This window comes from Triturus cristatus, chromosome 1_1 (genome assembly GCF_964204655.1).
Source record: "Triturus cristatus chromosome 1_1, aTriCri1.1, whole genome shotgun sequence".
Lineage (NCBI taxonomy): Eukaryota > Metazoa > Chordata > Amphibia > Caudata > Salamandridae > Triturus > Triturus cristatus.
Window position 1 is genome coordinate 135,860,275 of NC_140579.1, and position 14,293 is coordinate 135,874,567.

At 44.7% G+C, this 14,293-nt stretch overlaps 1 protein-coding gene across 1 annotated transcript in view; it reads right to left on the reverse strand.

Moving 5' to 3' along the window:
* Window positions 1–14,293, reverse strand: part of LOC146869815 (HLA class II histocompatibility antigen, DM alpha chain) — a 69,930-nt gene that overhangs the window by 53,462 nt on the left and 2,175 nt on the right. The gene's annotated exons all lie outside the window — the stretch shown is intronic.

Genomic DNA, 14,293 nt, shown 5'->3' on the forward strand with positions numbered 1-14,293 from the left:
GTGCGTGGCGACAAAGGCCTGAATAATGCCAGACAGGCCATAGCGGTAACTAGGAGAGATTTGTTTTACCATCTTCAAGAAACAAATTGTGTTTCATAGAAATAGGTCATACACACCCCAGTGGGTAGAATGTAGTAAACACACTTCCAGGAAGCAGGTCATACCTATTAATATCATAAATGTAGGACAAGTTAACATAATGGGAAAAAATATATGAGCCCATACACTGCGAAGAAGAGATAGCGACAAATGCAAGGGGGGTAATGAAGATGACATCAAATTACAAAAAGGTGTTCTTACCCACATAATACACCAGTTGTGCCTTTGTAATCTAAGTTAATATTTGTGACTGTCTGGTAGCACAACAGTACACATCTGTGCACCTGGAGAATGAGCTGGTGGTCAAGATGAGGTTGGGAGAGCAAATTAGAGCAGATACTATTGCTGCAGTAGTATTTTTACATTCCCCGTTTGAGAAAATCTGGTGGCGCAAGAAATTCAAGTCTGTGTGCACACCTAGGCAGCGAGCTGGTGGCAAAGATGAAAGAGTGGTGAAGATGAGCTGGCCATAAAGATGAGATCTGGAGAATAAGACACTGTGGTCCTTACAAAGCAGATGTGTTCTTTGTGTCACCGGTTTCAACTTGTGTGACATTAAGGAATATGAACTGATAGAAAGTGCCATGGTGCAGGGACATTAGGACCCTGCAGGATAGAGCCATCTCAGGAGCACAGCCAGGACACTGGGCACCACAACCTGTGTTGGGCTGAGGAAAGGCAGGAACTAAGAGTCACAAAGGGCATTCCACTGTAGGATAGACAAGGGACAGCATGGTGGAGACAAGCTCCACCAGACATAGAAGAACAAATGTGAAAAAAGGAATCTATATAATAAAGAGCAGGAGTACTACACGTCTGCTTCTGTGTCTTCTTCTGTCATCTTAATAAGGACACAACACAAACAATTTTTTTCACAATAACTTTTAATTAAGGTTTCAGAAATACATATATTCAAGCAACAAAGTGTTTCAAGCTCTTATAGCACTGCACAGAGTGAAGTTCATCAGTGTATCATCGCCGGGGCAACATCCTATGTGATATACAGTTCCATAGACAGAAACTATTTTGATAGAGTTCTTAGACCTACTAGTGATGGCTGTGCATGTGCCTTTTTTGCTGCCTGCAGGAGAGGCACTGGTGTTTGCCACTGACAACAGGCAGCTTTTTGCGACTTGAACACATTCATAGTTGAAGCTTGGATTCCAGTTAAGGTGTTTCTTGTTCCTGTTAGTTCGGAGTAAACAGTGGTTGGTGCATGCTCCTTTCTGATGTCCTTCCCTAGGCAGTGCATTGAATCTGAACACATGTTTCTAACTATTCAAAAATGGGCATTGTTATGTTATGTGTCAATAACAAAAGAAACTTCGCCAATTTGCAAGGCTTAGAAATAAAGGCAGATCAGTAACACAAGTTTTTTATTTTGTTAGACTGTCCCAAACCTCATCAATTATTTCAGTGTTTGATATATCATTGCCTGACGGTCATTGATATTGATGAAATTATTGATGAAGTCTTTCTGACTCTTCGATTCAATCGCATCTGGAAATCAAGATGCTAGAATTTCAATTTGTCCCGAGGTAGCGTGAAGTCTGGTGTCACGGTCCAAGAATGTGAGAGACGTGAGGGTGTCATCCTCTAATGCAGGCATTGACCTTATCATGTACTTTGCAGTATTTATGTGAAAATACTTTGCTTCATTTAGAAATTTGTTGCACTCTGATGAGTCCAGAAGATCCACTTTCCTGGCCACCTGTTTGGTCATTAGGCCAATATAAAGTTCATGAAGTGGCAAATGATTGTCTGGATTTTCAACATCAATGTGCGGCAAATTTGCAGTTGTAGCCATAACTTGAGGTTTTTTAAAGTTCCCCATCAAACTGTGGAAAAGATGCATTGCTGAAGAGGGGAGAACTTGCATCATTGGGGGCTCACTTTGAAGTAATATATTGAAATAATCAAAACTTGGAAGCACAGCCTGAAAAAACATGAAATAAAGTTTTGTCACTGGGACTTTGAAAAGCTTTACAAGTCGCTGTTCTCAATCACCAGATCGTCCCTTTTCTTGTTTCCTTCAACAGCCTGATCAAAGTTTGAGAGAAAGTAGGTTTTCAGTGAGTCCCATCGCTTTAGCGTTCTCTCTGCAGACTTTCCCAAACTTAGCCACCTAGGACTGACATTTTTAATCACTTTACTGACTTCTGTCTCAGTAAAATGCATATACTCTCTGCGTAAACCTTTGTGCTTCATATTTTTTTCAAAGTGGTAATATGTGTCTAGGACCCTGGCACCAACTTTGGCAAAACACACAAGATGATGGACGGAATGATGCACATTGGCAAAACATTCACCCCCCAGTCACAGATCTGGGTTTAATCCATCGTTATTTTGCCCACTACGCCACCCCAGTTCAGACATGGCCATATGCAGATCAGTCTTGACCCTGTGCCTCATGGGAACAGTCCAGCCCGAACTGCCAAGCCATGTCTTCCCTGGACCGGAATCAAGCATCCTAGGACCGGTCTCGGGGTTTCACCCCTCTTCAGCCAGGATAGCTTGACTCCAGTGGCGTAGTGAGCACGGGACCCACGTCTGGACATACCCTTCCCACATAGGGCGAACAGCAAAACACACAAAATGATGGACGGAATGTTGCACATTGGCAAAACATTCACCCCCAGTCACAGATCTGGGTTTAATCCATCGTTATTTTGCTCACCACACCACCCCATTTCAGACATGGCCATATGCAAATCAGTCTTGACCCTGTGCCTCATGGGAACAGTCCAGCCCGAACTGCCAAGCCATGTCTTCCCTGGACCGGAATCAAGCATCCTAGGACCGGTTTCTGGCTATCAGCCGTCATCAGCCAGGATAGCTTGACTCCAGTGGCGTAGTGAGCACGGGTCCCACGTCTGGGAATACCCATCCCACTTAGGGCGAAAAGCGTTACAACAAACAAATGATGGACGGAATGCTGACAATGCATACATTCTCCCCCAGTCAAGAGATCTGGGTTAAATCCATCGTTCTTTTGCCCACTACACCACCCCAGTTCAGACATGGCCATATGCAAATCAGTCTTGACCCTGTGCCTCATGGAAACAGTCCAGCCCCAACTGCCAAGCCATGTCTTCCCTGGACCGGAATTAAGCATCCTAGGACCGGTTTCGGGGTTTCACCCCTCTTCAGCCAGGATAGCTTGACTCCAGTGGCGTAGTGAGCAAGGGACCCACGTCTGGGCATACCCTTCCCACAAAGGGAGAACAGCAAAGCACACAAGATGATGGACGGAAAGTTGCACATTGGCAAAACATTCACCCCCCAGTCACAGATCTGTTTACCAACTTTGGCAGACAGGGCTTTTGAAGCCTTTTTGTGCACTCTAATGGCATAAATGCCATGGACGGCTGGAATCATACACCTTTCGTTTCTCATCCTTTTGTTCGCTCCTGAGTTTGCTGAGTGCACTGTTCAGCCTACCATTCGTGCAATTAGTGGTATCAGAGGAATATGTTGCACCGTTATTACAACTACGTTTTTTTCCTCTGATAACGTAGTCAAACAATCTCTGGGCTTCTCCTGCAACAACAGAAGGCATATCAAGGCCTCGGAGACCACACTGCTCCACACACCGACCTTACACCGCATCACCCTCTTGCTGAGTCAGGTATTTCCATCCCAATAGTCATGTCACGAAATCGGGCTTACACAACCGTTCACTGCTTACACAGGCTGGGTGCGACACAGTTCACAGTTTACATGTTTATCAGAGCTGACCATTCGATAGTACTTTGACGTGCCTGCTTTCGTAATGTGGAGGAGTCCAAATCATGCGTGCTGTGGAACTGTTTCGTGAATGATGTCCTGTACTCTACCTTTATTATGCATCCGCTCATCATATCACGTTGTTCATTATTAAGGCTCCCGGTTTTATGGTATTTACTTTTTTGCCATTTCCGTCTGTATTTATCCATATTTATTTTTTGCTAATTTTATCTGTATTTATCCATATTTATTTTTTGTTTATTTTATCTGTATTTATCCATATATATTTTGGGTTTTGTGGAAAAATGAAGCTGAACCTGGTGTATTTCCGCATTTATTTACCCGATAAATATGCACTCGTGCTTGAATGCCTGCCAGGTTGCAGTGCTGTGAACACCCGCAGAAGATAAATCTATTCACGTATATGAAAATGTGCAAATTTCAGTATTAACCATGTGCATATCTACTGCTTTTAAAGCCTCTTTACTAAAATGTCTTTCTTTTTTAACCCCCTTACCTATCAATCTATACATCTACTGGCCTGGCAGTCATGGCAGACAGTATTTAGAATTACTCAAAAACCAACCCAATTTCCGTTTTTATCCCCATTTTAAGAAAAATACAGACAAAAAACGAAAGTTTGTAAAAATCAGTAAAAACGGAAAACAGGGAGCCTTATTCATTATCTACAGGCACGCTTTTTTTATTTTGTGCTTTATGCACTATGCCGCTATACATGTCACTTCTTTGAGTTACAATCTTAAATCGTACTCTGGCCATTATTATGCAAACTGTATGTAAACAATATGGGAAACATCAAAATGTTAATAAACAGCAAAAAATAGAAGACATATGAAGCAATGAGGTAAAAACGTGCCCCGTATTTGGATCTTCTCGATGCACTAAAATAAGATATTTATAATTTTCGTCATTTCTTCCATCAGTTGCTAGGCCAAACCATGCTTTCTTCTCCGGAGCCTTTTTTGCCTCATCAATACTGCATGGGGCAGTCACTCCATTAACAATGTGACTGGCTCTGGTCCTTGTACACGAGAATTCTGCAGCTATTTTTGAACCAGGAAACATTAATCTGAAAAGCGAGCCAGCGTGCTCAGCGACTGCCAGGGGTGTGTTATGTTCTATTAGGAAGCCAGGAAACCAAACTTCAGCTTTTATTACCTTGTCATCAATATCCTCTGTTGCCCGGCCTCCCAACACAATCTATCATTTTTTCTAGTATGAGTCTCTGACAGTTCATTATTTTTGTGTTTCGGTGGACTGACATGCTTTAATATATCATTCCTGCCACAATGGGTAATGCTGGAATGTGATGGACAAATTTCACTGCACTGTATGGCCCATTTCTAGATTTCAAATTGAATTTGTCTCTGAAAGTACAAACATACATGTTTTTTTTCCCCCTTGGAGGCGTGTGATATGATTACTTCCGGCTCTTCCTCAAACACTGTTCCTGTATTATCCAATCAAGGAAGCGGATAAAAAATGCCTGACCTGAAGAGGGATTTGTGATCTCACCTATATCTAAGTAGTAGCTCATTGTAGCGGCAGGCTTGGACTAGTCATAGTCAGGTAAGAATTTACATGTCCACACAGCATAAAATCAATACCAATATAAGGTTACCCTCTATATCAAATCATTGCATACCTATGTTACCCATGTAAAGGGAAAAGACAGCGACCCGCAGTATAATCTTGTCTGAAAGCCCCGCCCATGCAGGACCTGTGCTTAACGTGCAACTCAAGTGTATTATCAGTCTGGCTGCACTGCAAATCCCAGCACTGAATAAATAAAACAAATTACTTTGTATTTCATGTAGAACATTTACCACTGAATAAGTATAATGTATTAACATTTAGGCTTACCTATCCAGAGAATTGCTAAAGTACAAGGGGCAAATTTGTCAACACTTTGCGCCAGGTTTGCATCGCAAAAGTGATAAAAACCAGCACATAGCGTCGATTTTGGGATTTACTTTCCAATGCTAACATGTTTTGCACTGGAAAGTAGCTCCATGGTAATGCACAGTAGTGCTATACGTTACTTTGCCTCAAGGGGGCGTAGCAAGGGTGGAACTTGGGCATTCCTATGAAACCACCAGTGGTTTGTGACTCAAATCCCTATCTGCCAAAAAACAGTAGACAGAGATTTGTGTCAAAAAGTTTGCTTCCTCGAGGAAGGTGAGGAAAGGATTCTTGTTTGAAACCTTTTCTGAGTATGCATGTGTGCCGGAAATGTCAGGAAAAAGGGGCTCAAACCAGACCTCCAGGTCCTGAGGTGCACAAGATGTTAATGGTTCCCCATTATATTCTATTATATCACTCCTATATATATATATATATATATATATAGTTATAGTTAGGACCACGTTTCCATAGGAAATCCGCAACATTCTATTTTGAATAACTTTTACGCCGGTCGACGAATCCTCGCGAATTTTTCAAAATAGGTGAGGCGCTACGCTCCGCTCCTACCCTGAAAGTCTCGGGGGGATTCGTCAAGCGGAGGCTGAGATAAAAGGGGGGTCCCAAAACGCGTTTTTCCCATGCATTTTTCCATAGGACCTTTAGACACAGCTACAGCCCGAACGGCTGAACAGAATTACTTGAAATTTGGCAGAGAGGTAGTCCTCAGGTCAAGGAAGTGCCTTTTGTAGGTTTGGTGTAAATCTGTTCAGTAGATTCTGAGAAAATAGCCTTTAAATCAATATATATATCTGAGCCAGCTTACGGTGCGCTTACGGTGCGCTTACCGTACGCGTACGGTGACGTGCGCGAGCGCGATTCTGATTGGCTCTTAGATCTTAGTAAACATTCGAATCGGCCGAAACCAGGAAGCGGCGGCCGCCATTTTCTCTCTCGCACTGAGAGTGTGGATTAAAAAACAAAGGACAAAAACATGTAAAGGGGCTGTTTGGACAGCTCCAAAGCACCTAGCCATGTTGAGGGAGTCCCCAAAGATCCCCCAAGGCCAAAAACGGAATTTTTATATTTTCGCTAATTTCGCCGATTACACTTACCGTACACGTACGGTAAAAAAATATTTAAAAAAAAAAATTATCCACACTCTCCCCACCCCGTGTGCAAATGGTGCCCGAAGGGCAACATTTGAGCATGGCTTATAACATATGTGAAAAATTAAAATCTTACCTTTCAAAACGAAGTGCATCATATGTCCTCCATGTGCGCACGGTTGGCGAAGCGCATCATGCGTACATGGCCCATCTAGCGTAACGTGGGCACGCGGTGCGCTACGCGCACCGCGTGCCCACCGTGCGTGCACGGCACTAACTGCGTAAAGTGGGCGCGCGGTGCGCCAAGCGTACCGCGTGCTTACTGTGAGCGCACGGTGCGCGAAGCGCACCGTGCGCGCACGGAACGAACTGCGTTAAGTGGGCGCGCACGCCACGAATGGCGTAAAGTAACTTAGCATTTAAAAAACCGTACTAATTCACTGAAAAAACCATAGGTTTCACACACGTTATAGTTAGGAATTAGCATTTAAAAAACCTTGCAAATTCACTGAAAAAACCATAGGTTTCACACATGTTATAGTTAGCGGAAATTTTACTGATAAAAAACCAATGAAATTCCCCCGTTATAGTTAGTGCAGGCAACTATAACTCACGCGACCGCAATCTTCTGCTGATGACATATGTGTCCTTATGAAAAAAAAATATTTGTAATATATGTATAGCTAAAAATTTATGGAAGAAGACATGGGCAAATAAGTGTCTAAATACAGTATTAGCATCAGCAGAGGATTGCGGTCGCGTGAGTTATAGTTGCCTGCACTAACTATAACGGGGGAATATATATATATATATATATATATATATATATATATATATATATATATATATATTATCTACTGGCGGTCGCCAGTAGATAGTTATAGTTACAACCTAGTTTCCATAGGAAATCTCAAAATTCTATTTTGAATAACTTTGGCGCCGGTTGACGAATCCTCGCGAAATTTTCAAAACTAATGGGGCGCTCCGCTCAGCTCCTACCCTGAAAGTCTCGGGGTGATCTGTCAAGCGGGGGCCGAGAAAAAGGGGGGTCCCAAAACGCGTTTTCCCCATGCATTTTTCCATAGGACCTTTAGTCGCAGCTACAGCCCGAACGGCTGAACAGAATTACGTGAAATTAGGTAGAGAGGTAGCCATAAGGTCAATGAAGTGCCTTTTGCAGGTCTGGTCTAAATCTGTTCAGTATTTCCTGAGAAAATAGCATTTAAAAGCATATCAATATCTATACGCACGCACAGTGCGCGCACTGTGCGCGCACCCTGCCGTGCGCGAGCGCAATTCTGATTGGTTGTTATATGTCGGTAAACATTCGAATCGGTCGAAACCAGGAATTGTGGGCCGCCATTTTGTCTCTCGCAGTCTGAGGGGGTGAAAGAAAAAAGGTGGAGAACGTGAAAAGGGGGCAGAGTGGACAGTTCCTGACCCCCTAGCCTTGGTCAGGGGGTCACAGAAGGACCCCCAAGGGAGAAAAAAACATTTTTTTTTTTAATTGCGAGGTGCGCGCACCGCGCGCGCATGGCATGCACTGCGAACCGTGGGTGCTCGGTGCGCGAAACGCACCGAGCGTGCACGGTGCGTGCCCGGTGCGCAAAGCGCACCGTGCGCGCACGGCGCACACCTCGCGATTTAAAAAAAAAAAAAACTCACGCGACCGCAATCCTCTGCTGATGACGTCAGATATTACATCACTGATGACATATGTGTCTTTATGAAAAATAAATATTTGTAATATATGTATAGCTAAAGATTAATTGAAGAAGACATGGGTAAATAAGTGTCTAAATACAGTGATGTAATATCTGACGTCATCAGCAGAGGATTGCGGTCGCGTGAGTTATAGTTGCCTGCACTAACTATAACGGGGGAATTTCATTGGTTTTTTAAGAGTGAAATGTCCAGCTAACTATAACATGTGTGAAACCTATGGTTTTTTAAGTAAATTTGCAAGGTTTTTTAAATGCTAATTCGTAACTATAACATGTGTGAAACCTATGGTTTTTTAAGTGAATTTGCAAGGTTTTTAAAATGCTAATTCGTAACTATAACGTGTGTGAAACCTATGGTTTTTTCAGTGAATATATATATATATATATATATATATATATATATATATATATATATATATTACCTACGGTCGCCAGTAGGTAGTTATAGTTAGGACCACGTTTCCATAGGAAATCCGCAACATTCTATTTTGAATAACTTTGGCGCCGGTCGACGAATCCTCGCAAATTTTTCAAAATAGGTGGGGCGCTACGCTCCGCTCCTTCCCTGAAAGTCTCGGGGGGATTCGTCAAGCAGGGGCTGAGATAAAAGGGGGGTCCCAAAACGCGTTTTTCCCATGCATTTTTCCATAGGACCTTTAGACAGGGCTACAGCCCGAACGGCTGAACAGAATTACTAGAAATTTGGCAGAGAGGTAGTCCTCAGGTCAAGGAAGTGCATTTGTAGGTTTGGTGTAAATCTGTTCAGTAGATTCTGAGAAAATAGCCTTTAAATCAATATATATATCTGAGCCAGCTTACGGTGCGCTTACGGTACGCTTACCGTACGCGTACGGTGGCGTGCGCGAGCGCAATTCTGATTGGCTCTTAGATCTTAGTAAACATTCGAATCGGCCGAAACCAGGAAGCGGCGGCCGCCATTTTCTCTCTCGCACTGAGAGTGATTTTTAATATATACAGTCCAAAAACATGTAAAGGGGCTGTCTAGACAAATCCCACACACATAGCCATGATGAAGGAGTTCCAAAAGACCCCCCAAGGCCAAAAACTGAATTTTTATTTTTTCGTTAATTTCGCCGATTACGCTTACCGTACGCGTACGGTAAAAAATTATAAAAAAAAAAAAATTATCCACACTTTCTCCATCCCGTGTGCAATTGGTGCCCGAAGGGCACCAATTGTGCATTGCTTATTACAGCTGAGATAAACAAAAATATTTAACCAAAAAATAATAACGAAAAAAATTATCCACACTCTCTCCACCCCGTGTGCAAATGGTGCCCGAAGGGCACCATTTGTGCATGGCTTATAAAATATACGAAAAATTAAAATATTACCTTTCAAAACGAAGTGCATCATATGTCCTCCATGTGCGCACGGTGCGCGAAGCGCATCGTGCGTACATGGCCCATCTAGCGTAACGTGGGCACGCGGTGCGCGTAGCGCACCGCGTGCACGGCACTAACGAAGCGCACCGTGCGCGCACGGAACGAACTGCGTTAAGTGGGCGCGCACGCCACGAATGGCGTAAAGTAACTTAGCATTTAAAAAACCGTACAAATTCACTGAAAAAACCATAGGTTTCACACACGTTATAGTTAGGAATTAGCATTTGAAAAACCTTGCAAATTCACTGAAAAAACCATAGGTTTCACACATGTTATAGTTAGCGGAAATTTTACTGATAAAAAACCAATGAAATTCCCCCGTTATAGTTACTGCAGGCAACTATAACTCACGCGACCGCAATCTTCTGCTGATGACATATGTGTCTTTATGAAAAAAAATATTTGTAATATATGTATAGCTAAAAATGTATGGAAGAAGACATGGGCAAATAAGTGTCTAAATACAGTATTAGCATCAGCAGAGGATTGCGGTCGCGTGAGTTATAGTTGCCTGCAGTAACTATAACGGGGGAATTTCATTGGTTTTTTATCAGTAAAATTTCCGCTAACTATAACATGTGTGAAACCTATGGTTTTTTCAGTGAATATATATATATATATATATACATATATATATACATATATATATATATATATATATATATATATATATATATATATATATATATATATATATATATATATATATAGTAGGAGGACTTGTAAAAGGTGTGTCAAGATGAGATCGGAGCAGCTAATAGCGACTATGGCTACTTCCAGCTTTGATCGAGTAGCCCAAACTCTCTGTTCTGCTCGGTTCTCAGCCCACACCTGGTACAGGCGCGATGCATTTCATCAGCAGACTGAGGCACACACAAAATGCATCCAGGAAGGATGGGCAAACAAGAGGGCTACTATAATAGCGGCTATGGCTACTTCCAGCTTTGATCGAGTAGCCCAAACTCTCTGTTCTGCTCGGTTCTCAGCCCACACCTGGTACAGGCGCGATGCATTTCATCAGCAGACTGAGGCACACACAAAATGCATCCGAGAAGGATGGGCAAGCAAGAGGGCTACTATCATAGTGACTATGGCTACTTCCAGCTTTGATCGAGTAGCCCAAACTCTCTGTTCTGCTCGGTTCTCAGCCCACACCTGGTACAGGCGCGATGCATTTCATCAGCAGACTGAGGCACACACAAAATGCATCCAGGAAGGATGGGCAAACAAGAGGGCTACTATCATAGCGACTATGGCTACTTCCAGCTTTGATCGAGTAGCCCAAACTCTCTGTTCTGCTCGGTTCTCAGCCCACACCTGGTACAGGCGCGATGCATTTCATCAGCAGACTGAGGCACACACAAAATGCATCCGAGAAGGATGAGCAAGCAAGAGGGCTACTATCATAGTGACTATGGCTACTTCCAGCTTTGATCGAGTAGCCCAAACTCTCTGTTCTGCTCGGTTCTCAGCCCACACCTGGTACAGGCGCGATGCATTTCATCAGCAGACTGAGGCACACACAAAATGCATCCAGGAAGGATGGGCAAACAAGAGGGCTACTATAATAGCGACTATGGCTACTTCCAGCTTTGATCGAGTAGCCCAAACTCTCTGTTCTGCTCGGTTCTCAGCCCACACCTGGTACAGGCGCGATGCATTCCATCAGCAGACTGAGGCACACAAAATACATCCGAGAAGGATGGGCAAGCAAGAGGGCTACTATCATAGTGACTATGGCTACTTCCAGCTTTGATCGAGTAGCCCAAACTCTCTGTTCTGCTCGGTTCTCAGCCCACACCTGGTACAGGCGCGATGCATTCCATCAGCAGACTGAGGCACACAAAATGCATCCGAGAAGGATGGGCAAGCAAGAGGGCTACTATCATAGTGACTATGGCTACTTCCAGCTTTGATCGAGTAGCCCAAACTCTCTGTTCTGCTCGGTTCTCAGCCCACACCTGGTACAGGCGCGATGCATTCCATCAGCAGACTGAGGCACACAAAATGCATCCGAGAAGGATGGGCAAGCAAGAGGGCTACTATCATAGTGACTATGGCTACTTCCAGCTTTGATCGAGTAGCCCAAACTCTCTGTTCTGCTCGGTTCTCAGCCCACACCTGGTACAGGCGCGATGCATTCCATCAGCAGACTGAGGCACACAAAATGCATCCGAGAAGGATGGGCAAGCAAGAGGGCTACTATCATAGTGACTATGGCTACTTCCAGCTTTGATCGAGTAGCCCAAACTCTCTGTTCTGCTCGGTTCTCAGCCCACACCTGGTACAGGCGCGATGCATTCCATCAGCAGACTGAGGCACACACAAAATGCATCCGAGAAGGATGGGCAAACAAGAGGGCTACTATCATAGTGACTATGGCTACTTCCAGCTTTGATCGAGTAGCCCAAACTCTCTGTTCTGCTCGGTTCTCAGCCCACACCTGGTACAGGCGCGATGCATTCCATCAGCAGACTGAGGCACACAAAATGCATCCGAGAAGGATGGGCAAGCAAGAGGGCTACTATCATAGTGACTATGGCTACTTCCAGCTTTGATCGAGTAGCCCAAACTCTCTGTTCTGCTCGGTTCTCAGCCCACACCTGGTACAGGCGCGATGCATTCCATCAGCAGACTGAGGCACACAAAATGCATCCGAGAAGGATGGGCAAGCAAGAGGGCTACTATCATAGTGACTATGGCTACTTCCAGCTTTGATCGAGTAGCCCAAACTCTCTGTTCTGCTCGGTTCTCAGCCCACACCTGGTACAGGCGCGATGCATTCCATCAGCAGACTGAGGCACACAAAATGCATCCGAGAAGGATGGGCAAGCAAGAGGGCTACTATCATAGTGACTATGGCTACTTCCAGCTTTGATCGAGTAGCCCAAACTCTCTGTTCTGCTCGGTTCTCAGCCCACACCTGGTACAGGCGCGATGCATTCCATCAGCAGACTGAGGCACACACAAAATGCATCCGAGAAGGATGGGCAAACAAGAGGGCTACTATCATAGTGGCTATGGCTACTTCCAGCCTCGAGTGAATAAACCAAACTCCCTGGTCTGTTCTTTTCTCCATCCCTCACCTGGTACTGGCCAAGGGTCATTCAAGGCTAGGATGCGGCTAAGAACATACAGTGGGTGAGCTGACCCCCGGGACAGTGCATCTGGGGGGCGCCTCTACTAACCTGCATCACGGACGGCGACTGCCTTGAACGGCGGCCTCAGCTCGGGCGCCGGTGATCTGAGACACAAGCAAAGGCAGTCTCACCCACTAGACTGAGCTCGTGGCATGGAATAACCTGTAACACTATTGATTAGAGTGAAATATTAAAACCATCAAACATAGGGGAAGAAAAGGCGCAATGACCAGCAGAGCCTGCTTTTTGTATAGCGCTTCCTACCGTTTCTAAGTGCTGTAAATAGGTGGTGATACTGTTTTAAAAGTGAAACCTTCCCAATGGGACGAAAGCAGCCTATCAGCCATCAGATAAAATGGAACCTGGCCACAGTTTCCATCAGAGGAACGGAGGCGGCGATGCGCCCTCCAACGGAGTAAGGGGCATTAATACAACTTCTAACAAAGAAGAGAGGCAGTCCCCACTAACAGGGACAGGCACGCGGAGAGGCCAAATAAAGAAAGAAGCAATCACTTCTCAAAGCGAGTGAGACACTGACATCAACCCTGTCAGGGGGAGCCAATGAAATCCACAGCTCAGAGCGAATCATAGGTTGGTGCCTGCTCCGGTGACGGAGCCAGTGTACCATGGACCTTAGTGCAAGGAGGGGAATGGGCCCGCCAGCAGCCGCCTGCATTGTAAAATACAGCAATAATCAGACTTTGGTGCCCCCCCCCCCCGCCCAAGCTTCTGGACTCTGGTGCCACTGCACCGTCTGCACCAAGGAAGCTGCGCCCCTGGCCTACTCCCCTGCGTCCTGCGATACCCTGGTCCTGGCACTCTCACCTTCCCTCTCTCTCCTCCGGTCGTGCATCTGCCTGCCTCCATCATTACGAGTGAATCCCACTACACAGAGCGAATGGCTGCAAGGAATTGAGTGACTGGCCTGCTGCTACTGTTATCAGCTGTTCTTACTGTATTGCATGACAGGAAAGCACTATTATAGAACAGAGTGGGGGCCATTGTTCTGAATGAATGACTGTGAACATCACTGTGCTGAAAGAAGCGATAGAACATGGAGCGAATGTTCATAGTCCCACACCGAGTTACATGCGGGGGAAGGGTGCCTGTGGAATGGCTTCAGGATCCCCTGTACCGGATGCTGCTCAGCAGAAGACGGAAGTTAT